Source organism: Saccopteryx leptura, chromosome 8 (genome assembly GCF_036850995.1).
Source record: "Saccopteryx leptura isolate mSacLep1 chromosome 8, mSacLep1_pri_phased_curated, whole genome shotgun sequence".
Classification (NCBI taxonomy): domain Eukaryota; kingdom Metazoa; phylum Chordata; class Mammalia; order Chiroptera; family Emballonuridae; genus Saccopteryx; species Saccopteryx leptura.
Window position 1 is genome coordinate 87,088,930 of NC_089510.1, and position 25,333 is coordinate 87,114,262.

Below are 25,333 nucleotides of genomic sequence, written 5' to 3' on the forward strand. Positions count from 1 at the left end.
GTATCATGCTACTCCGTGCTATTTATTAAGATATATTTCTGATAAGATGCCTAAGCAGAAAGTTAGAATAGCTCAGGGAAACTAAAGGTTACTTCTTGCACTCACTGTCTGAGCCATATTACTTTACATTTTGGAATTCTGTTATAAAGCTTTCTTTTTTTCAAGGACAAGATGTCTGAATTTTGAATGATACTTTAGGTTTCTTTTTAGTGGGTATTGAATAAGTGTGAAAAAATGTCAATATTTTTATTTGTATTAACACTCTAAGATCAGAGCAAACATTTAGTAATTTGAGAGAAAATATGCCACTTAGATTCTGGAATGTTTGCAAAGAACATAGCAGAACACACTTGGATTTAAAATGATCATCATTTCCATTTATAAATAATATTGATAGTATATTAATTATTTAAGCTAAAATTTTGATAACTCCAGATGTTGGTATTAAAAAAATCATTGTTTTGAGTCTTTCTTCTACTTTTCATGTGTGAATCAGGGAAAGATTTCAACTGTGACCCAAAATAAGATATTATTAGCCTTGGCTGGTTGGCTCAGTGGTAGAGCCTCAGCCCAGTGTGTGGATGTCCTGGTTTCAATTCCTGGTCAGGGCACACAGGAGAAGTGACCATCTTCTTCTCCTCCCTTCCCCCTCTCCTTTCTCTCTGTCTCTCTTTTCCTCTCTTGCAGCCAAGGCTCCATTGGAGCAAAGTTGGCCCGCGTGCTGAGGATGGCTCTATGGCCTCCACTGCAGACACTAGAATGGCTCCTGTTGCAATGGAGCAACAGATCAGATGGGCAGAGAATCACCCAGTAGTGGGCATGCGAGGTGGATCCTGGTCGAGTTCATGCAGGAGTCTGTCTCTCTGCCTCCCTGCTTCTCACTTCAGAAAAAAAAAGATATTAAGTATTATAATTGTGCAAAAGATTGTGTGCAATTCTTTTCCTACATTGAATAATAGAACACAAATTCTTCTTAAAAGCTATCTTCCTCAGCTAAAATACATTGTTAAATTTAAATTAGTCTACACTTGTGTAATAAACTTGTGCTAGGTAAAGGGGTAATATTGCCTATAACTTTTTGAAGTGTAGAAACCAAAATCTGAGAAAATATAATATTTTCTTTATTCTTTCCCACATGACAATTTTTCTATTAATAATATGTATAAAGTTAATGCAGATTAGTTTTATCTATAATATATTTTAAATCTTAAATGCTTTGCTGTTTCTATAGTCTTTGAATTTTTATTTATGTTAAAGAAATTACCTCTTTGTATGGAAATTTGAATTTTTTCCTCATATTTCAACTTTTCTGTGTGACCAGTCAATTGTTTGGTTTTAGTCAGAAGCGCTCACTCAATGAAACCCAATGTGCTATTTGATTATTTTTAGCCCAGTCTGACTATACGGTTTAAGCACCAAGAATCTGACAAAATGGACTAGTGAAGTCTCGAGGACAGTTTTGATATAATAAAATATTAAAGATTAAATGTAAGGTCAGCCTAGAACCTTTAAGTCAATATAGGAAATAAATTTAGAAACTTTTTGGTTTGCCCATAACCAATTATAATGCAATTGATCTTAACAATTATGACTCAGCAATATGTTAATCTAGAGACTGGCAATTTACCAAAATCATGGCTACAATTATTTAACCTAATATCCCTTGGCCAGACCAAAATAAAACAATAGTATAATTTAATAAAATAAATAGCGGCCCTGGCCGGTTGGCTCCAGTGGTAGAGCGTCGGCCTGGCGTGTAGAGGTCCCGGGTTTGATTCCCGGCCAGGGCACACAGGAGAAGCGCCCATCTGCTTCTCCACCCTCCCCCTCTCCTTCCTCTCTGTCTCTCTCTTCCCCTCCCGCAGTGAGGCTCCATTGGAGCAAAGATGGCCCCGGCGCTGGGGATGGCTCCTTGGCCTCTGCCCCAGGCGCTAGAGTGGCTCTGGTCGCGACAGAGCGACGCCCCGGAGGGGCAGAGCATCCCCCCTGGTGGGCAGAGCGTCGCCCCCTGGTGGGTGGATCCCGGTGGGGCGCATGCGGGAGTCTGTCTGACTGTCTCTCCCCGTTTCCAGCTTCAGAAAAATACAAAAAAAAAAAATAAATAAATAAATAGCTTAATTTGAAGCAGCATAAAAAAACAGGTAACACTGAAAAATGATCAGCATTAGCTCTGCAATCTATAACACTTACAAAAAAACCTCATCATAAAAAGTCTAAAACTTGTCCTAAAAAATTCTTCTAAAAGTAATCAAATTATTTAGCAATAGAATTGCAGTTGTTTTGAAAGTATCTTTCCCCCCCACCTATGTATTCAAATAACAAGCTGCTATTCTTTTTCATTTCTCAGGAATGTTATTTATTTCATTTATTTTACGTATTTCATTTTACAGTGAATATTTTAAAGATATATTTTCTTAGAAAATCAGAATTAGCAGCTGGATAAATAATGTTACTGAAGCAAAGTTCATGTGTTTGATGTGTCAAAAGGCCAAAACTCAAAATGTCCTAGTTTGGAGCAAGGAAAGCTTTATTGATTGAGAAGGCACTAACCAAGAAGGTGGGAGACTTGGTGGTGCCTCAAATCCATCTCAAGAAAGGACAGAGTACAGGCTTCCTTTATGAAAAGGGGAGGGGAAGTGGAGGGGCAAGAGGTGACTGACAACAGCAGCCGTCTGGGCTGCAGTAGGGTCTGAGGAAGATTGTGAAGCTTCTCTGTTCTCAGTCTGTTGGTTCCAGTCGATGTGAGTCTGATCGTGAAGTTCCTGCAAATCTTTAACAATCATTATTTTCGTACATACTTCCCTTATCTCATTACCAGAGTCATGTTCTGGTAAAGAGCTGTTTTTGTAAAACTCAAGATGCAAGCAGAATTCTTCTAATGACTAGCATGTCTATATGCAAGACCAAGCTTAAACTATTAGTTTGAATGCCATGGAAACAAAGCAGGCTAGAACAAGATGGAGTAAGAGAGACCAAGGATTTCACTGTTACAATTATAACATTGTTAATTAAAGTATGGGAACTGGAAGGACAAGTATTCAAAATCCATTTAAATGTATGCATTCTGGTGTAGTTCATTAAAAACAATTTCAAAACCATGTGTGTATGTGCACACACATGTGTGATACATACAGGGTCAACTTTCCCACATTAGGGATGCATGTCTATTCATAGAAGTATAGGTCATACATGTATAACGTAAATTTTCAGTAACCCAAGAACAAGTTGACTTTTCTTAGTGGAAGGATTGAAAGATGGAGGCTTACCATGGTGAAAAATAATCTTAGAGGATTTGTGGAAGCAGTGTAAATGACTTTTAATCATCTGAATCATCTACATATGGGGAGTTGTTTATTATTTAGACCTGCACAGTGGATAATAAATAGTACAGCACCAATTTTTTTTTTTTTTTTTTTTACCATGTGGGACCTTGAGTTCCTTGGCCAATCAGATGTGATGAATAAAGGAGCAATGCTCTCTTCCACCTACCGCCCCTCAGAAAGGAGTCATTTTTGTTCCACATTGAATTGACATTATGTGTGATTGCCATCCTCACTCTCTCATTATCTTACTTATTATAATTGTATCAATAAATAGATGCATATATGTAAAACCCTTTATGTGGGAAGGGGCTTGGCATGAAGATAATTGTAAAGTATTTAGTTGTTCTGAAAAAAACTACTTTTGAGCAAATGTTATGAGTTATGTTGAGAGAGTGATAAAAATTTAGGCAATTGTACTGGAATATTCAGTGGCACCTTTGAGAAAGCTATGAGAGATCTTGGAAATAAGAATATAAGCTCTCTTCCCCATCATACCATTATTCTTACTATCCCAATGTTACTGTTTGCAACAGCCAGCACATAGTAAATAGAAAACCATTTGCATTTTTTAAGAAAACTATTTTTTTGTTGTTTAGTGCAAGGATAAGTTCTTTTACCAGTCACTGCTCTAAGCAGTACCCATGAGAAAGCTGTACAATAATGGAAAGCTATTAAATGAACAAGTGGCAGGAACAGGAAGAAAAAAGGGAACCTCTCCATGCAGTGAGGGAGATGGGATCCTTCAATGAGAGTGAAATTCATGATACATAGAGTATGGCCCAGCTGTTTGGGAACATTAAAAATCCCTTCACTTAAGCTGTTGAAAGCTAGAAAAAAGACCAAATGTTTTCCATCTCAAAACACGTTTTACTTAGCTGTGTTTTGAAAGCTGTTATCTAAACATTAAAATTTTTTAAAAGGCCAGTATATTTTAACATGATTTCTTCCTTGGGTGCAAATCAGCAGTTATAATTTAATTTAGGAAGGAGACTGAAAAAGGTAGAAGGAATAAGCACATTTTATTCTCCTACCTTCTTGTTTATCTTTCCAAAGTACTTGAAGGACATAAAACAGGGGAATTAAAAAGTCACCAGCGTACAGTTTTGTTAACTTATCTTGTGAACATTAAACATTATGCCTCAAATTTCGTATGGTACATAAAGTGTTTTGCTTTGCAAGATTGTGTATACCGCACTTCAAAAAAGCCAGTAGGATGGCTTACCAAAGTAATGGGTGTGTAACAGCAGATCTTTAGATCTCTTGTATTTAGCATGACAACTTTGGCTTCTTTAGGTGCTTTAAACATGATATCTAAAACCACATATTTTTTTCCTAGTGATGAAAAAAATAGACTAATTACAAACTGTTCATATGCTGTAGATGGCTTGACCATCCAGTACAATTGCAATATTTTGATTGTAGTATATCTCCTTTTGTGATGGAAATTAACCAGTTTTACAACTTCATTTTTAAATGTATTTTCATGTTATTTCCCCTTAGAATGAACACTCACTGAGCACAGTCACATTTTGGAAATGTGTTGTCTAATGGTGCAATAACCAATGCGTGTTGATAAACAGTTTTAGGAGGTGAAATTTTAGATGCTTTTCAATTACATGCATCCATGTGTCTTCACTGCAACCTTTGAGAACTCTCATTAATCAGTTTCAAAAGATTTTTTGAAAGAGAGGAACTGATTCCACCTTTCAGAGTTACTTTTATAAACCAATTTATTTCCTGTCAAAATTTATGTTGCCTGTGGTGTAGACAAAACTTTTGTCAGGAAACTCTGACAGGAATTTGGCTTAGACAAGGAATATGACATGGGGTCAGTGCCTTGCACCCAGGATACATATCACAAGAGGGTTTTGATGATGAAAGCACAAGGAAGTTTCAAACAGTGTAAATAATCAGATAAGGAAGCAGATAGTAAGGGAAGACATGCTAGGTTTAGGAGGAAACCACCACAAGTAACCCAAATGACTTTCTTTGGGCTATGAGACATAATTATGATTTAATGACATAATGTTAAAAACCAGATTTCATTGTATTTATTAGCAGCTTTATTATGAGAGATTATAGTTGTGGGCAGAAAAATAACAGGTTGCCTTGTCTTTCATTTTTATCTTTATGTTTTATACAAATCTGAGGGAGAATGTAAGATGCGGTTAGCGATGCTCCTCCGGCACTTGTGAGAACTCAGGAGGCGGGAGGTTTACTTCTAGGAAGTGCTTCTCTTCTTTATGGTTGAGCGCTGCATTTCTCTTCCATGTCCCCGTGCCCCACACACTGTAATTAAAATACACTAATCAATGAGAAAGTAATTGAAAGAGTGGGATGATGCCACAACCGAGCATTGGTACAGGTTTGTTCTCACTGTGATTAGGACTGAGCTTTGGGAATATCACGTTGCTTCTTTGGCCTGTGTTTTCACATTCTCAGAATGACTGCATTAATTACTGAGATGTGGTATAAATTCATTGATGTCTCAGGAGTCTAAATTGGCCTTGAAAATATCTTATCGGGTACATCTTTTACTTATCTAATATTGATTGTTAAACTGAGGTTAACATTCCATAGGGTACCTGTCAATCAGTGGTTAGCTCGTAGGGACCGTGACTCAACTGTTAGTGAGTTTTTAAATGAAATGATGCATAATCACTTACCATAGAGTAGGCACTTAATAAATGATTACATCATGATTATTTCATTTTATCATCTTCTCATTATCTCTTGCTTCTGTTACTTAAACAGCTTGCTAATTGGCCATTGGGGATCCACTTCCTCAACCCCAGTTCACTTGCCACATTGTTGCCAGTGGTGTTTTTAAAGATGGGAATTTGACAAGGCCAATCAAATGTGTCATATAATGGAGTACTGCTCTCTTCCTCTACTCACTGAACAGCCTTAGCACCTAGCAGGTGGGCCATGTCTGATTTCTTTCCAGAACAAATGAGTAAAGGAGTAAAATTAAAAAGATTGACTAATGTTAGAAATAAAATAGCCCTGGCCAGTTGGCTCAGCGGTAGAGCATCGGCCTGGCGTGTGGGGGACCCGGGTTCGATTCCCGGCCAGGGTATATAGGAGAAGCGCCCATTTGCTTCTCCACCCCCCCCTCCTTCCTCTCTTTCTCTCTCTTCCCCTCCCGCAGCCAAGGCTCCATTAGAGCAAAGATGGCCCGGGCGCTGGGGATGGCTTCTTGGCCTCTGCCCCAGGCGCTAGAGTGGCTCTGGTCGCGGCAGAGCGATGCCCCCGGAGGGGCAGAGCATTGCCCCCTGGTGGGCAGAGCTTTGCCCCTGGTGGGCGTGCCGGGTGGATCCCGGTTGGGCGCATGCAGGAGTCTGTCTGACTGTCTATCCCCGTTTCCAGCTTCAGAAAAATACAAAAATAAATAAATAAATAAATAAATAAATAAATAAATAAAATAAGATGTACTTACTTAAAAAAAAAAGCCAATGGATATCTTTTGCCTCAATTTTCAATCTAAATCAAATAATTTTTAAAAAGTTAAGTCCATGAGTTGATTTTCAAGTGATTTCAACCCAGAAAACAGCAATGGGGTATATGCACTCAGACATTAATTATGATTATGATTTAAATGTGCTTTGTGATTTTTGTTATTATTATTGAAAAGGAGTTGACTATAACATAGACTATGTCTTTGGTATAAAGAAATAGGAAAACCTATTATCTGAAATAAAATATTTCTAGCTTGCTTACAAAGTATTATGCCTAGATATGTTCAGTTATTACTTTATTATTCTCAGATTAAAAAAAGAATTACTCCAGAAGTTTCATGAGCTCATTTACTGCTTTTAGATTTTACCAGAACAGTTATTTTTCAATGATCCTTTCATTTGTGCTGACAGATTCACCCAGCATAGCATATACATCTGCCTATTATATTAGAATCCATCAGGAAAATTAACCTCTTTGTTTAGAACACACACATGAATGTACATATACTGAGGCTACTACAATATATTTTTTGAAACATATGGGTATGATTTTATACACATAAGGAATATAGGATGCTGAGTTTCATCGAAGTGATTAAACATATATTGAAAATACACTTAGCCTCACTCTATAGTAAGCTCCCCAGGAATATTCTTTTCCACTTTTTCCTAGCCTTTGAATGAGCATGTCTCACCTCTTCCACAAAGCTTCTCCTACCATGCCAGGCTTTATGCATCTCTCTCCTGTCTGAATCTCTGCAGCACTTATCACTGGAACCACATAATTTAGTACTTAATGATGTAACAGACTTGTACTATTTGCTATTCTTTCAAGTAGCTTAGTCTTGTCTCTTTAAATAGAGTGCATAGGCATTAACAGCAGGGACAATGGTTTACATTAATTTTTTATTCCCTCTGACTTCTAAACCTTATCTTGTAGCATATTTAGTTTGGTCATTTTCAACCTGTGAATCAAGAGACAAGGCATTATAGAGGGTGGTGTGGGACTAGGGAGATAGCTCAGTTATTTTGAAACCCAGGAGTCCATGTAAATTTGTGTATGTGTACATATATTTACATATGGCTGTATATATGCATCAAGAAATTAGAACTTCAAGTTGGATACAACTTGTCTGATTTGTAGCATGTCTGTCATATAGTGTCACATTTTAAAAAGTGAAAAATATGTATAGTATAGCACTCTACTTTGGTAAAAACAAACATATATATCTATATATAATACATTTATGTGTTGATATAAATATATATGATATATTGCATACATATATATTTATTTTGCATGAGCAAAGAATACTAACCAGGAAAAACCACACTGGGCTAAATATTATCTCAGACCAGTGAAATACTTCTGCATTGTGTTGTTTAGATGGTAAAACAAGCATGCATTGCTTTGTAATTTGAAAGACTTCAAAGCAAAGGAAATATCAAAGTGAAGTGGAGGAATGAATAAAATTACCAAATTATTTAAGGTAAAAAAACAAAGTGAAAACCTAAATACAAACCTAGCCTCCTTGCCTAGCTAGATGCAGAACAAGTGGGTCGTAGAACAGTGTTAGCTAAGAATCGAAACTTCTGTCTTCGAGCCACAGCTGGCACTGAGATCTTGGGCAAGTTCTCCAATGTCTGCATCTCTTTTTTTCATTTTTATCGTGGTGATAATATCACTTGTCATCCCCTCTCATAGATTTTTTTCATTAGTGACTTAATTAACTAATTTAAATGGAAACCCCATTGAAAAGGATTGTGTGTTATCCCTACTATGCTGTCTGTCACATCTGATCTAGTTTGGCTGCTACTTACGCAAACCGGCAATCTCTCTGGGAGCCCGCAGAAGTGACAGCCATGTAGTCACTTTTATCAGAAGTGGCTGCAGCTCCCAGTAGAGATATTGCTAACACAGGCAAGAAGCAAGATCCCAGTCCATGGCAGGGGTGGGTGGGTGGAGGAGAAACAGAGATGGCTAATATTATTTTTAGTTGATGCATTGTATTGCCTTTCTTCTAAATTTGGTCTTAAAATGGGGAACTCCCAATAAACAGTTTAGCAGGGCATTTCTATGTTCCAAGATCAACATTTTAGTCATTTTATAAACAATAACAAAAATTAGTCTAAATTTATAAAGCAACCTAACCCTAATTTGTCACATACACCGAAACCAATTGAGACTATGTGATGGTTCTGAAAACCAGATACAATCTTTCTGAAATCTTGGTGTCATAATACCACCACTCTGAAACTCACTACCTTTTTTTTAAGTCCTCAATCCAATATAGCCTCAATTCCAACAGGCTCTGAAAAGCTTTCCATAATTTGCTCTTTTAAGTTTTATTCACTAATGCTTCTCAACTTTATGGCTCCTAGAATGTCCTAATGAGTCCATAGAACCAGAGATAAGTATTTAGATAAGAGTGTGAAAACACCTTTTTCAGCTACAGCAGGGTATGAGCCCGCTGGGCAGTGAAGTGAGGGAGTGAGGTTAGTGTGCGGGGCCAGAGTACTCTCCTTCAGGATCCGGAATTCCCTGGCAGCCAGAGGAGGCCAGGAGACTTATCTCCATATCCACCCAAGGGCCTTGGCTGGTGTATTGGGTACCTATTGCTACATAACAAATTACCCCAATATTAGTGACAAAAAGCAATGATAAAATTTTTTTATTGTCCTCTATTTCTATGGTTTAGGAATTCAGGAGCTAGCTGGGCATTTCTGGACCAGGGTCTCATGAGGTGGCAGTTAAGATGGTAACGACTGTCATGTAAAGATCGAACTGGTGCTAGAGCGTCCACTTCCAGTAGATGCCTGTTCAAATGTCTGGTCCCGCCTGACAGAACAAACTGATACACTCAAAATGGAAGGATTTTCACTGAGGTCCTTTGGATTTATACCAACCTCTTACTGTGTGTGTCTTTGTATCTTTTCCTTGAATGTTTCATCTTCCAATTTTTATCTCACATTTTGAAGAAATGTAGCTTTTACTAGCTTATTTCACATATTGTTTAAAATGTATTTAAAGCTTACTTCCAATAGAATTATAAAGATTTCGAGTCTCCTCATGTGCTTTCTTCCCAGAACTCCTTTCTTAGGAAACATTTCTCTCCACTGAGATTGGGGTCCCTAACGTAGTTGTCACTGTCACTTACTTGGGTTCCTCCCTGGCTTTATATGTTTCCATTTCTGTTTCTCAGAAACTAACTGCTGCTTCAGTGACCAGCAAATGCATTAGGAGAAAAAAAAAATTTGTTTCTCTTCTAACATAATGATGCCTATGGAAAAAAAAAAACCAAACAAACCATAGAAAGCATTTATAGATGCCAACAACTATTTTATGGAGTCAAAACTCCATTTAATAATAGTTTATGTTTTTTAGGTGCTGATTATGTGTTAGCATTGAGCTAAGTGTTGGACACAGATTATTTTATGTAAGCCTCTCAGTAGCCCCTATGAGACACTATCATTATCCTCATTTACAGATGAGGAAACTGAGGTGATAAGCACCATATTTCCCATGTATAAGACAATCCCATGTATAAGACGTACCTTAAGTTTGGGACCTGAAATTTGAAAAGAAAATGTATTACATAAAGTTATTGAATTCAAGTTTTATTCATCATAAAATTCATACAACTCCTCATCACTGTCAAAACTCGCATCCATTAGCTTGTCCTCATCTGTGTCTGATGACGAATCACTGTCTTCATATATTGCCTCATCCTCAGTTCCATGTATGGCATTTGAAATGGCACAACCACTGTATAAGTCGTACCCAGTTCTTAGACCCAAATTTTTCAAAAAAGGGGCATCTTATACATGGAAAAACATGGTAACTTGGCACATTTCTCTCGCTGAGCACAAGGTGAAGCTAGAATTTAAAACTAGGTTGTGACTCCTCCAGGTCTGTCTTAATCACTGTATTATTTTCCTCCTTATGATTCTCTATTATGTACCAGGGATTGTACTAAGTGCTTTATATACATTATCTCCATTGTTTAACCCTAATAACTTCCTATAATATAGGTGTTATTACCACCATTTTAAAGATATTGAAAGAAAGGTTCAAGGAGTTTAGGCAACTCTCTCAATACCACAAAACTAGAAGCAGACTCCATTCACCGGGGGCTCTAATATCAGAGGGATAGTGGTTAGCAGGACACTAACTTGGGGATGAGACTGATTGCTCAGGAGCCCAAGTTATTTCATATTTTCTGAGAGGAAAACTGTGGTCTATTGAGCCCTGGGAAGATCTTCTTACTTCATTATGGCAGCTTCCCACATCCAGCCTATTACCATCCCTGCTAATGGCTGTAAGAGACAGGTCATTTGTGAAAACAGACTGTTGTCAGCACATCCGAGGTGTGGGTGATTTGGCAACTGGGCCAGGTGAATCATGAGCCAGTGGGATCACCTGGACCACATGAAATAAAATTATTGGGATCAGGGAAGAATTAGGAAAGCAATGTTGGCTTTACCTTCCACAAATACTATAGATAGAGGATTCATTCATTTACTTGTCTTAATTATTATCTCTTTTACTGCTCTGGAATATGTTTCCAAACCTCAACTGAATTCAATGAATTTACATTTTACTGTGGGTTTAGATTCTGCAGTAAGCAAGTAATTGAAAACCAAGGATAATTAAAATTTCCCTTATTCAATCTTTAAACCATCTGTGTTGGAATGGATCACCTTGGCTTTGGTTGGGCATCAGAGGAAGTGGTGTGTTTGCATTCAGGGACTGGTTGGTATGAAAAATACATATCTCTAAACCTAAGAGTCACACTAAACACAACAAGATATCGTACTCATAATAGAAAAGGCATCTGAACACTGACTCCTGTGCAGGAAACAGATGATTCATATCTCCATCTCATGTTTTCTGCGTAAAGGATTGTTGTATCTTTCTCTCTTTCTCTCCTTCTTCCTCTTTCTCTCTGTTCACAACAGTTAAACATTAGTGATTTGAATGTGTGTATATTACGACTCCAATATGCTTTCTAAGGTTAAAATCTAGCAAAATATATTTTATTTTAATGCCTTTCTTGAAATATTCCAACATTGATTATTACTGTATTAATACATGTACAGGGAATGATAATCATTTTTATTATGATCATTTCTGCAAAGACAACAAAAAACCCCACAAAATTAATACAAACAAGTTACATAGCTGAAGTATATAGTGAATCATTTAGATTTGATTCATTGAACTTTTTTTTTTTTTGAGGATGTGTGGACTTTGCTAGCTCTCATAAAAGTGGAAGTGGGGAGGAGGAATGTAAAATTGTGCAAGACAATGTAAAAAAGACATAAAAGCATAAGTTTAAAATTTGTAGTCCTATCAGTCTTAATTTTGACTTTCTCCATCTCACAACTAGGTTCTATGGTATATTTGTGACTTGGTAGTCCAGATCATCTGAAGAGAGAAACTATGGATGAATCAGGGTGCATTACTTTTCTTTTCACTCTAAGTATTCCCATTCAAATCCCTTCTGGCAGTCTTCTTTCTACTTGTAGAACACTGCAAGCATTAGCAAGCTTGAATTTGTTTTCCAGCCAAGAACTACATACCAAAACCACAAATATCTATGAGAATCTGAGTCTTGGAGATTGATCAGTACTTAATTCTGGAACTTATAGACAAGCTGTATTAATATTTTATTTGAAGTTGAAGAATTGACTTCTCCAAATTTATAGAAAGACATTTTTAAAGGCACAGCTGAAATCAATGTCCATGTTTCCACAACGCTACTGAGATTTTATTGGTACTTGAACTACTATTGGAATATTTTGACATTTTACCCTTCAATATCTATCAAAAGATGTAACACCCTTTAAATGGATTGTAAGACTAACATATTTTTCTGGTTTTACAGAGATTTGATTATTTATTTTTACAGCATCTGGCTATAATCATTGAAATAATAAAACAAATTTTATAATTTCCACCATAGGGAAAGGATAACTGTTTTACTAAACCTTTGATAAGAACTTAATATATTGATCATTTCTTCATGATTCTGTAACAAAGACATCATAACCAGCACTCACTGTCAGGCCTTTGGAGTGGAGCAATAATTCTGGGGCCAGACTACCTACCATCCCTCCCAGCCCACTTCATTTAGCATATGCCTATTTAGTTAGAATCAAGGACTTTCAATAGATCACATATTAATCACAGCCATTAGTGTTTTTTACAGAAGAGATTGTGTGGTTGTTCCTATGAGATATATTGTTCCTCAGGATGATGAGTTAATTCATCTGGAACAATGTTCGTTCATCAAGATTTGTGGTTTATCTACAGATCAAACACCTATAATTTGGTATGCCATCTGATTTAAAGTCCACTTAGTTTAGCTGTCAGACAGCCATCGGCAGGCACAACACATGAACCCAATATCCAAAACTAGAGAAAAGGCAGATTCTTAAATTTTTAATTCAGGCATTTTTAGGCTGAGACTGACTTGCTGCTTTTCTTTCATCTGGGGAAATAAGTATCTAGATAATGCCCGAACTTATTAAGAAAAGCCTGAATAACATAAAACATTGTGTGTAAATATGCCCAAGGTAAAATCTATGTTTTAGAAAGGCTTGTAATGGAAGAGGGTAGGAGGAGTGGGTTGATAATGAAATGAGATTGTACACATTCCTTTGGAAAGTTTTCATACCATACACTCAAGTACAATTGCAATAGTTCACAGGCCAAAAATCAACTGGCTAGAGTTTACTGATAACCTACTTTGTGAGCTTGATAGACCTTTCAAATTGAATGACAAGTTAAGACTTTATTTTTATTTCTGTTTGTCTATTACTCTTTGGTAATTAACATTTTTGATCAAGAGTTGAAAACAATCAATTGATTCAGAAACTATATAAGGAAATGATTATATGCTTTGCTGAAACAGATGCAAAGAAATATGAAGCTTTATTTCCAAAATTGTTCCCTCAAGTGTTTCAGTAGAAGGGGAAAGGCACTTCTAGATAAGTTTACCTATCTGTAGCCTGATGCCCCATTAAACACACCAAATAGCTTTCTATACCAAAGGACTTTTTAGACTTTCAGAGTTTAGAGCATTTACATTTGTGTTCATTGCGCAGCTCCAAGAGGGAGCCATCTTTACCTCCCTTGACCACAGAACACATTTTCAAGGAATACCTAGTAACAATTCACTGACTGGAAAAGACTGGTGTGAAGGGTGTTTCTTGCCATCTAAAAGCTTATAGACAGATCGGCAGAAAACAGAAATATCTCAAATGACCCTAAACATCAGAATTGACTAGCCAGTGATTTTAATAGTGAGTCTTGTAGGAATTTCAAAGAAGGGAGCCTGTCAAGCTGTGTATCAGCCTGATAAACAGAACTGTTACTTCACCTCCTTGATCTCTGATTCATCTTCCGGATGCTGTGAAGAGCAGAGAGAAGAAAAGCGAAGGACCTGCATGAAGGCCCAGAGCTTCTGCCCACATCCCCAGGTGTTAACTAGAGCTAAAATTTGTATGGAGGGAAGAATCAGTAAATGTGCTGGGAAAGATAAAGTTGCAGTCAAATTATAGGGGAGACTTCATTTTGGATTAGGGGCTTTATTTTCTAGCAGATTAGTGTATTTTTAAAATTTGTTTTGTACTTTTTTTGTCTTTAGGTAAAACAAAACATTTTTATAACTTTTATTTTAGGAAGATTAATTTTTGGTGGAAAGATTACACAAAATTCAGACTAAACATGACAAGGGCCTCCATTAGGCCAGTGCCAGTGAAGGTAAAGGCGTAGAAATAAATGAACAGATAGACCAAGGCAATAAGTGTTTACTGAGGATAAGAAAAGGGAGGCACCTTGCCTGACCAGGTGGTGGCGCAGTGGATAGAGCATTGGACTGGGACATGGAAAACCCTGGTTCAAAACCCTGAGGTTGCCAGCTTGAGCATGGGCTCACCAGCTTGAGCACAGGGTCGCTGGCTTGAGTAAGGGGTCACTCACTCTGCTGTAGCCCCCTGGTCAAGGCACATATGAGAAAGCAATCAATGAACAACTAAGGAGCCACAACAAAGAATTGATGCTTCTCATCTCTCTCCCTTCCTGTCTGTCTGTCCCTATCTGTCCCTCTCTCTGACTCTGTCTCTCTCTGTTGGGAAAAAAAAAGGAGGCATCTAGAATGTTGTCCTGGATTGGCAGCAGGTAAAAGGCAGATAGGTGGTACAGAAACAGAAACCTGGGGGGGGGGGGAGGAGTAGGGCAGGGGAACAAGAGGTGCCACTACTTCTGGGAAGCTGCAGTGACAGAAATTCCTATTGTTAAATTCCCTGAAAGAGGTCAATTAGTGCACCATCGATTCCCAAGAGTAAACAGGGTTAAATAGCCCATTTTCCTGGGATATTAAATATAATAATTCCTCATACACTTAATCGTAATTAATTTACTTTCTCAAGGAAAATTCAGAGGTAATTTAGCCTGTTATGAAAAGATGCTACTGAAGATGTCTGTGAATAAAACTTGATTCCATCTTCAAGAATATTACCATGTTGTTAAGGAAGCAAGAGCATTCCAGAAATAACTGTAAGCTAAGGTAGAACTGACCATATTCCAGGGAAGAAGCAAAGATGATTTGAGGTGAAGTATAAAAAGGTCAAACCTGGTTGGTAGGAATCAGAGGGCACAAAAATGGGGAACCTGAAGGACAGATAAGATTTTGTCCAAGATAATTGAGGCAAAATGAATTATAAGTCAAGGAACAAAAATGATTATAATTATAATAGTAACACCAATAATAATAGCTCTTTTTTTATTGACCATATGCTATATGCCATGCATGATTCTAAGTGATTTACACACATTGCCTCATTTAATTAAAAAATATAGAATGAGTTATACAACTGGGGCCTATTGGAGAATTTTGAACAGGGGAGTGACTAACATCTATGCTTGGGAAGATTAAGTATACAGCAGAAACTGGAGGGAGGATGAGTGGTTGTTGGCAGGTCTGTTAGGAAGTCATTATAATCATCCAGATGAGAGGCAAGAAGCATCTAAGCTAGGCATCCAAACTAGGTGAGAATAAACACCAAGGAAGAGCCTGGCACATTTTTCTAAACAAACATTGAATACACGATATATCTGGAATTATTTAGGCTCTCGGCAATAGGAGCAAACAAGACCCAACCTTGCCATCTTGGCACTTAAAGCCCACCAGAGAATATCGTAGAGAATAAATTTCTTGGTTTTGGTAGCAAATATTGTCCTGAAACTAGTCTCTACGTGTGGCCTCTTACCCCAGTTCTTAGGGCTCTTGGATCTCAGTGGTATTTCACCTCTGTCTCAGAACTCTCCCTCTTACTGATTGGCAGAAAACACAGTGTGTGGGACAGAACAAACTCAGCTGCAAGCCAGACAGAGACTGACATCTTCGAGGGTAGCACAGCTTGAGAGAAAAAAAACATTTTTCTTAAAATTCTTCTCTTCCATAGGTCAGGGTAAGAATTAGTGCAACTGGCATTGGAATGGAAGAAAGAGGATAGAAAAATACGTATACTTTGCCATTCTTCAAAGTATCTGAAAGACCAGACTATCTTCCTTAGTGTGCGTATATGGAAGTCTGTTCTAATTACACAAACATTAATACTGTGAAACTTACAGTATTTTGACCTGTTCCCATGAACTCAGAACAGTTCACACTCATAGTACACTCCTATTGGGCTGAAATTATGAAGGTTTCATGGAACCTAATTCAAAGGTTAAGCAACTTATCCAAAGGCACACAGCTAAGAGTGGAGACAGGAATAGAGAAAGGTCTTCCAACTAACTTTCTTCACAAGACTATGAGTCTAAATTAGCACTTTTAAATGGTGTTACTAAAGCCTCTGAGAAAAAGCTACCCTAGAGTTGTTGCTAAATGTGCTAAGTCCTGTCTTGAAAGACTGAATTATTTAAAATTAATAAATATACAAAATTAATTCCTTACATAGCTGAGGTTAATTTCAAAAGCATTTCATACTTTAATTCTTTGATCAAAAGTTAGAAAGAATTATGGATTTAGGTTTTTGAGGCTAATTGTAATCATTATCTAAGTTATCTTTTACAAAATAAAAAGATAATAGTAATTTTTGCCCAGTGATCTAAAAATGTTTATTGTCTAAACAATCCGCTTGATAGGTTATATGTTTTTTTTGAATATTTGTTTCTCAGTTTTTGTGAATATTTATTTGCTCATTATTTTTTTTCTTTAATATATCTTTTGATATACACACACCAGAGCTATTAACATCTGTTTTGGGTGACTAAGAAAGAGAAAAATAGTGGTATTTTGTCTCTTTTTACTACCAAAATCTTATTATATTTTATTAAAATTTTTTTTATCACAGTATTTCCATTTAAGGTGTTATCCATTTCTTCTTCTTGTGCTTTAGCCACAAAATAACCACTCAGTGTAATAGCTTAGGACTGAAATACATCAAAATAGCCCAACAAAAAATTTTAAATATGGCAGCCTTAATTGGAGTTTAGGAAATAAATCTTTGAGCATAATAATTTATTCACTAGAGCTGTTGTCTCAGCAATGTATTTCATCTTAGTTTCCAAAGAGCTGTTAGTCATTACTAAATATTTTTAAAGTTGAAGCAAAATTTTTTTTCCCTTTCCTTTTGACCAAATATACTATAAAAAAGACTCAACTGTTAAGAAAGTCACCTGCATTTTAAAAAAAAGATCAGATAGGTGAATATGCTTGTGTAGTTAATTAATAAAAAGGAAAGTAGGTAATGGTTCACTGGGGACACTTTTTTTTAATCACAGTATCTATTATGAGGGATCCCATGCTGTAATAACGGGGTGCTAATTCTGAACGCACACAGTGCCGTCCTACAAAGACATCAAGATTTGTAAGAAATCAACCCTCCAGCAGTCCTGGCAAGCCAGACTGACCCCAGCAAATGAAAATAATCAAAAGTAATTAGAAGCGTGCTGGACTACTCCTTGGAGAGCGGAGCAGGAGAGTAAACATGCCTGAATCCTCGAGCCACTGCAAAGGCCCATGTCTGAGCTGTTAGGTGCCCTGACCTTGTCCACATAAAGATGTGATTTATGAAGTGCAGGGCACAGCAGCAGGGCTTCTGTCTTCTCCTGGAGAACCAAATTACTGAGGTGGAGATTAACATGCTTTCAATTGGGCCCATATCCAGACCAAGGGAAATTTTTTATTTATATATTTTTTACCTTTAATTTCCTCTTTTCTTTTTTAAACAGCCTCCACCCACCCACCCCCACTAAAAAAAAAAAAAAAAAAAAAAAAAAAAGACAAAGTCCATCAAGAGAGACCTGAAACATCTCCCTGAGCAGTGGTGATGTTTAGAAGGGTGACCATAGACATTCAGAGCCCTTTTTGTTTGTAAACTCTTACTGTGCTGGACCATCTTCTCCGGGTGGACCTCCTCAGCATCACAGAATTCACCGTCGAGTTTAGGGAGCTAGGCTATGACATACTCCCCTGATTAAAGCATATAAATTAAAATTAAGCAAAATATTACCTTTGAATCCATGGCTTTCTGATCTAGTTTCTCTTTCCTAAACATTATGCCTCATTATAAGGTTTATTCCTTAAGTATAAAAACCTGGGAGAGGAAATTGTAGGTGGTCAAGAATTGAAGAGACAGAAAGTGGACAAAGTTTCTGTTTTGGGAAAAATATTTATATGAGAATCTTCTTGAGTCCTAAAGATGTACTTATATTTTTTTCTTAGGTTAGGTAAGATTTTTTAAAATCCTATTCTGATGTGGAAAAGGAAGCATTGATTTTCTTTTTAAACATACATCAATATCTATACATGAAGCTAATTTAATTAGCAAGCAGTTATTGTTTAGCCAAATATCAATTTCTCAGATTGTTTCATGGTTCTTGATATGAACTGTATAAAATAGGATTTAACAGGATCTCCACGAATGAAAAACTGCACTTGAGAAATGTAGAAATGCACTTGTATGTTCTTGAAGCTGCAGAAAAAACAGTGTTAAAACAAAAATGTCTGGCTTGGAGTTCAGTGCATGTTCAGCCACCTCGAGAAACCCAAAGCTGCTGAATTAAGGGAACTCTACTTAGGCTGAGGTTATAAAGTGCTTTCCTCTATAAACCAAAAACATAATGTAAGGGTGAATGGGAACATACTTTATTAACTTTATGGTATTGAAAACTCCCAGCAAGTTGTCTTGTTTTTAAATATTGTCCTCTGCAGAGTGTTACAGGGCTGTTTGTCCACAGGAAGCCTGTTAAAAAGTGGACAGTGCAGTCATTTCATCTGGCTTTGGCTGGACTGCTTTTCTTTCCTTTAATGATGTGCTGGAATGTACCATGCCCATAGGGTCTCCATTAGAGAACTTTTACTTCTGGGACAACCATGAAGTTTAAGGCTTAAAAGAGGCATCAGCTTACAGTCTTGTGGGAATCACTTGAATACTGGAGCACTAACTTCTTACTGCTTTAACTAATATATTGACTTATTTTAAATAAACAGTTACACAATGAAGGCAGAGCCAGTGACCTTATTGGAAATCTTTGAGCCTTTTAAAGATTCTACAGTCCACTCAGATGAGGGAGGAAGGAAGGGGCCTGAGGAGGGTTTATGCCCTTTTCAAACCAGGAAGAAAACACATTAACCTCTCCCACCCTGGCCCTGCCATAAGCCAAAGGGGTATCTTTCAAGCTCCCAGAAAATTTATCAATTTACACTCAAACCTCATATTTCCCAATTCCTTTTTCCTGGTAAACAACAATTAACAAAACAGGGCAGAAAAAAAAACAATCATTCCTCCTGGAAAAATGTTTTAAAAGTATGATTTTCTTTTTAAACATTGCTGATGAATCACTCTATATTCTGCCTTCCCAAAGCAGACATTTGTTGTCGTGTGTTCTCCCATTCCATCCCCTTAATATTTAGATCATCTGTCTTGATGCATGTTGTAAATTAAAGCTGGTTTGAGATGATAATAAAACCATTATTTTAATAGCCCATTTCAAGGGCAGCGCTAAGAACTGCAGAACATGCATGTTACTGACTACTGCTTAGCAGACATTGGTTTTTGCAGATTAATTTGTAACTGGGAACTATTGTAAATAGATCTCACCAGAAATCCCAAGGAATAAAGGGAATTGGTGGTGGTATTTGGCTCCCAGTATTTATTATTTTAGAAGTCTCCTGATGGAAAGCAAGTTAACCCAAGAGGAAAACAAGCCGCCTACAAAAGCCTTTTCTCCAGCCCTGTTTCCTCTTCTGTTTCACTTCGGACCCGCGATGTCGACCAGGGTCTTCTCCTAAAGGGTTGAGTATTTCAATAGCAAGAGGCTCTTTTCAGGAGAAACGGGGCCCTTCTAGCTACTCTGGGGTTTCAGGATCCTATTTTTAAATTTCAAGTTGTATTGTCAAAAAAAAGTGGATTTTGCCTTTACATAAAGTTATTATATAATCAAAGGAGAGAGAGGGAGAGACAGAGAAAGAGAGAGAGGGAGGAAAAAGTGATTGAGATTTACTGGTCGCCCAGTCCTTCTGATGATTTCCTTTAGTCTTTCTCACAAATTATTCAGTAGAGAACAAGACTGAGGATGACATTAATAAAACAATGATGGGGATAACCCCTCCCCCACCCTATCACTCTCTTCCAAGATCTCAGAGAGAAAGTGTTGAAGCTTTTGGCTCTTTTGGAGAAGAGAATTTCATATACAGAGCAATAGCCTTAGCTCAGTGCCCCGTCTGCGGGTCGGGGCTGCAGGATGCACTTATCCTAGCTGGAGGCTCGGAAAGAAACGGGATCGCCAGCAAGGCGGAGGGCAAAGCCCGGCTGCGCCCGGCGGGCTGCAGAGTGTTCACCTGGGTGGCTGCAGCCACGGGTGCCGCGCCTTAATTCGGGGCGCAATGCCATCTACCGGCCTCGTGCCGCACCTGCAAGTACCAAGACCTTAAAAGTCGCCCCGCCTCCCCCACCCGAACCCAGTATAAGGGAAAAAACTCCGAAGCCCTTTCCACGAAATCCTAATTTAGCCAGGACCCGCCACTGATTCCACACGACCTTTTGTTTACCTACCGACGTTTCCTCCTTTTCAGAGCAGCTTTGTAAAGGGCAAGGAGGTGGGAGTCACGGGGCTGGGAAGGAGAATTGGGGCGCTGAGCTCTCAGGCCCCCTGATCAGGCTGTACTGTCTGAAGCAATCGGTTCCCCAGATTACTTGTATTTAATACACAATGCATCATAAAACAAATCCCTCATCCTGACAGGAAGAAAATAGAACAGCTCATAGCTCGAGCCGGTCCAATTTATGGCTAAATTAAAAAGGGGGGGGGGGGGGCTCTGACAATGGGCAAGTTGAGGAAGGGCAGGAAATCAATGGCAGCAAACCGGGGGCTCTTAAAGGTTCTCAAGCGCTGGACTCTATGGGAATATCTGACCGGGTTTTCGGTTATTTACAAAGGATTTTTCCTGTCTTACCTACCACTGCTGTACGATTTTCCCTCAAACAATGGCCATTATTTGAAATAACAGTTCAATGTCACGGATAACAGGCCACTGAAATGAATTAGTCACCACTTGTCATTTTCTCTTCCTCACATCCCTCCCCTTTGTTATTATTTTTGTTTTAAAATCAGCATTTTGGGAAAATATACATCTACTAGATCTACATGTCTATTTGCACGAGGAGAAACCAAAAAGGGGACCTGTCCCATTTGCAGATAAAGTTTAACTTAAGCGTGCTTTCCGCCCTCTCTCCCCCACCCCTCCCCCGCAAGCGTCCCTCTACTCGTTTACTTTGCTTAACTTTCCATTGTTGAGCTGAGAAGTTGGATTTTGTCCATTTGTTTTTATGAATGGAGATTTGTGATAAAAAAGCGTTATTTCTATTTCACCGACAGGTTTTACTAAATGTTCCAATGTTGGCCAAAGTCAATCCATAGAGCTTTTTATTTTGCCACACATTCTCTGCATTCATTCGTCCAATGTTTCTAAAATGTGTTGATAAAAATTGACTATATCTAATAGAAAGTTATTAATTACCATATAGTACTGATCACCAAAAGCAGCATTTATAATCTTAAAAGTTTAAAAATAATGAGTTGTCAAACTGCTTAATTTCATTTTTCTGCTTTCATGGTGTTTTAATTAGTGTATCAAAGAACATGGCAAAAATTCACCAAACAATTGTCCGTCTCTCTAAGCCCATACATAATACGTTATTTGGGTAGATTCTATGCAAATAATATTTCAGATTTTTAAATTCCTCCTTCTAAGAAAAATATGATTTGAGAAATAGCATGCTCTTCTGCTAACTTATGATAATGGAGGAAACAAATGAGTACGAATTTCAACATAAAAAGATGCTTAGGAAACTGAAAATGTACATGCCAACTTTTTATTCTTAGGCTGCTGTTTTCTGAGAATTTCTAAACTAATTATGTTTAAATGAGATAGCGTCTCTTTACCTGAAACATCTTTGCCCCTCCAGCGCCCCACCCCCAGTTTCGGTGCAAACACCCTCACAGCCCCGAAAGCACTCCACCCCATCGCTCCCATCTCCCATCCCCCCAACACACACACACACACACACACACACACACACACACACACACACACACACACACACACACACACACACACTTACACTTGTGCTTTCAGGGCATTGAAACAGAGGATATTTCCCTGGGGAAAGAAATCCTGCCTGGCGAGATCTCCCCATTGGTTGTTTACCCAGAGAAATCTACATGTTTAAGGGGAATGGTGCATCCATAATCAGTCTGTCCCTATAGGACTTAGGTCTTGGCGACCTTTTAGTGACCTCTCCCGCCAGCGGAGGCTGCTGTCACTTTAAAAATGTACTGAAAGAGGAGCCCGTCTGGCTTCCGATCGCTCTAGGCGGCAGAAGATAGCTCCCTTTCTCCCTCGCCCCGGGTTCTTTCTGGATGGCCGAGCAGATCCTCTTTAAAGAGACAGTTCATGAAACAGAAACCCGGCAGCTGAGCCTGGAGTTGCGAAAGGGGACGATCCCGTGAGGATCTAGGACCGGGGAAGGCGCTGCGGAGGATCTGAAAGGGGGCTAGAGCTCCCTCGCCTCCCCAGGCCCCCCACCTTTTCAAACTCTCCTCCTCCTGCCTGTTCCCCCTCACCCCCCTTTGGAACTAGGAGAGAAAAGTGGAAGAAGTTTTAGTGGGTTTCAGATAACTTTCATTACACATCGGGCTGATAAGAGCAAGAGAAAGTGAGAAAAGAGGGAGGGGATGTGAACCAGAAGGAATAGCTCCGAGCTCTTTTAGAAAGGTGGGAAAAAGCCCAAACACCCCAAACCCGGGTCACTCAGACGAGAGGAGACTGCTTTTCTGGTTTTAAAAATACACTGTTGGCGGACAATAAATCTGAAACGCGTGGTCCTGGCGAGCAGATCCTAGAGACGGACAAAGTTATCAGAAACCCATTCGGAAATCGAGCGAGACGCGAGGCGTTTTTCGTTTTCTTTCTTCCTTTCTTTATTTTTTTAAAAAAACCCCAAAACTCTCGAAATGTGGCTCGGGATCGTTTGAAAGGATTGTCGTGCAGGAAAGCTGGGGGCTGCTGATTATTTTATTTTGTTTTAATTCTTCCGTGATTGCTTTTATTGCTGAGTTGAGGCCATAGAAATCTTAAGGTAAGAGAACTCAATTGAAAAAAAAAAGAAATCCTGGCGATGTGCAGTTTGTAACTTCGGACAGTTTCCTGCCTTGGCACCCTTCTCCGGGGCGCCCCCCGCCCCCAGCCTTCTTCGCTCCTCGGCCGCAGCCTCGCGGAGCCCTGCTGCTTATCTGCAGAGCCGGCCGCAGAGTTCCTTGTTCCTCCTGCGGAGCTGGGCGGTCTGGACGCGGCTCCGTCTCCCGGGTGGGTCGTCCGGCCTTCGGTGGGTCTCTGCGGGCTGGCGGCCTCTTTTCCTCGCGCTCTTCTCCTGCTTCCCTTTCCTCCGTGTGTCTGTCCGTCGGTATCAGGGACACAGAAGGTGGGGGTTGCCAAAATCTTAATTCCTGGCACTGGCCACGCAACTTTAGAGCCGCTTTCGGCCGAGTTCCACCTTGCCAAGTAACAGCTTTGCTGTCCAACATCGTGTGCTGCTTTTCGAGAAAGTCACATTCGGACCCTTTGGCTAGATTGTAGGTTTTTTTTTTCTTTTGCTGTTGGTGTTTTGAAAGGGGCCTTTCTCTAAAGTGAATTCTCTTTCTCTCTCTCTCTCTCTCTTTCTTCCTTTCTTTCTTTTTCTTTCTTTCTTTCTTTCTTTCTTTCTTTCTTTCTTTCTTTCTTTCTTTCTTTCTTTCTTTCTTTCTTTCTTCTAGCTATCTTTGGAACTTGAAAGCTTTTAAAACACAGGAGTGTGTTAGATGAAATGACGGAAGATGTGCTGTTACTTTATTTTATTCGAGATTTCTGAGACTATTAAGACATTGGGGAAGACAAATGCAGTTCTGCTAGCAAATCAAAAGTAAATAATTCACCCAGGGGGAGATACGTTTCAGGAGAAAGTCAAGCTTTTGTCTTGGGGCAAGAATATTGAGAGTAAGAAAGTTAATATGTTGCTGAAATATTTGAATAATCATGTAACATGTATATGAAAATACATTCTTTGGAAATGAACCTGTTTTTAAATTAATTTCACTGTTGACAGTGGCAATAATGTTAACACGGAATAAAATTACACTTAGAATTTATATATATATATATATATATATATATATATATATATATATATATGCAATACTTAACTCCCTGCCCCTGCAGAAGGAGTACTCGAAAGCTAAGGGATAGATGATTCTTGACTTTGAAATTAACAAGTTTTCCACATCTTTCTGCAAATATGAAATGGAACTGGTGTTGCATTTCATTGACTTCACCTATTTCCTTCATTAAATATTTCTCTAGTGTGTCAGTAGAGCTGGGGTGTTTTTTTTTGTTGTTAGTCCAGAAAACAAACAACAAAAGATCTACTAGAAACCAAACAAACCAAAAAATAAAAATAAAAGAACAATCCCAACTTTTTTACTATTTTAAAATGTGTATTGCTATTGTTATTTACTGTCCTTCTAGACATCTAAGGGGGGGGGGGAATCTCAACTTTCTGTTTGAGCTACTCCACATTGAGAATGGAAGAACAAACCTTAAAGTTTGTAATGTTATAATGAGAAATTGTTAAAAATCTTTTCTCACTGGAGAGAATTTAATGTAGACTTTTTGTTTTTAGTGTGAAGAAATGTCCTTGGAAAAGATGTGTGTGTGTGTGTGTGTGTGTGTGTGTGTGTGTGTGTGTGTGTGTAGCAATTATTATCCCTATCTTCTGTTCTGATTTTTCTTTTTTAAATTGTGGGAACACTTATTGCCCTTTAATTGCCTCATGGCCAGAGGCTTATTCATAATGCCTCTTGACTAGAGCCTTCAGAACACTGGGCTTCATCTTGAAGTTTGTGGTGAGTTAATGACTTGATCTGCAACTGGGTGATTATCTGTATTCTATGCAAAATTGCTTTCAGTCTGTATATCCAAGAGTTTAGTTTTAACTCTTATG

At 38.3% G+C, this 25,333-nt stretch overlaps 1 protein-coding gene across 13 annotated transcripts in view; it reads left to right on the forward strand.

Annotated features, from left to right (window-relative positions):
* The window catches only part of MECOM (MDS1 and EVI1 complex locus), a 695,135-nt gene that overhangs the window by 609,691 nt on the left and 60,111 nt on the right, over positions 1 to 25,333 (forward strand). Inside the window, exon 1 of one of the 13 annotated variants that reach the window (XM_066347375.1) lies at positions 22,692 to 23,437. The exons of 9 other annotated variants lie outside the window; for them this stretch is intronic. The gene's annotated coding sequence lies outside the window, so the exon portion shown is untranslated. Of the gene's footprint in view, positions 1 to 22,691; positions 23,438 to 23,492; positions 23,684 to 25,101; positions 25,236 to 25,333 lie in introns of those variants that run through there. 3 more of the 13 variants (XM_066347378.1, XM_066347379.1, XM_066347377.1) reach the window with 3 other exon arrangements.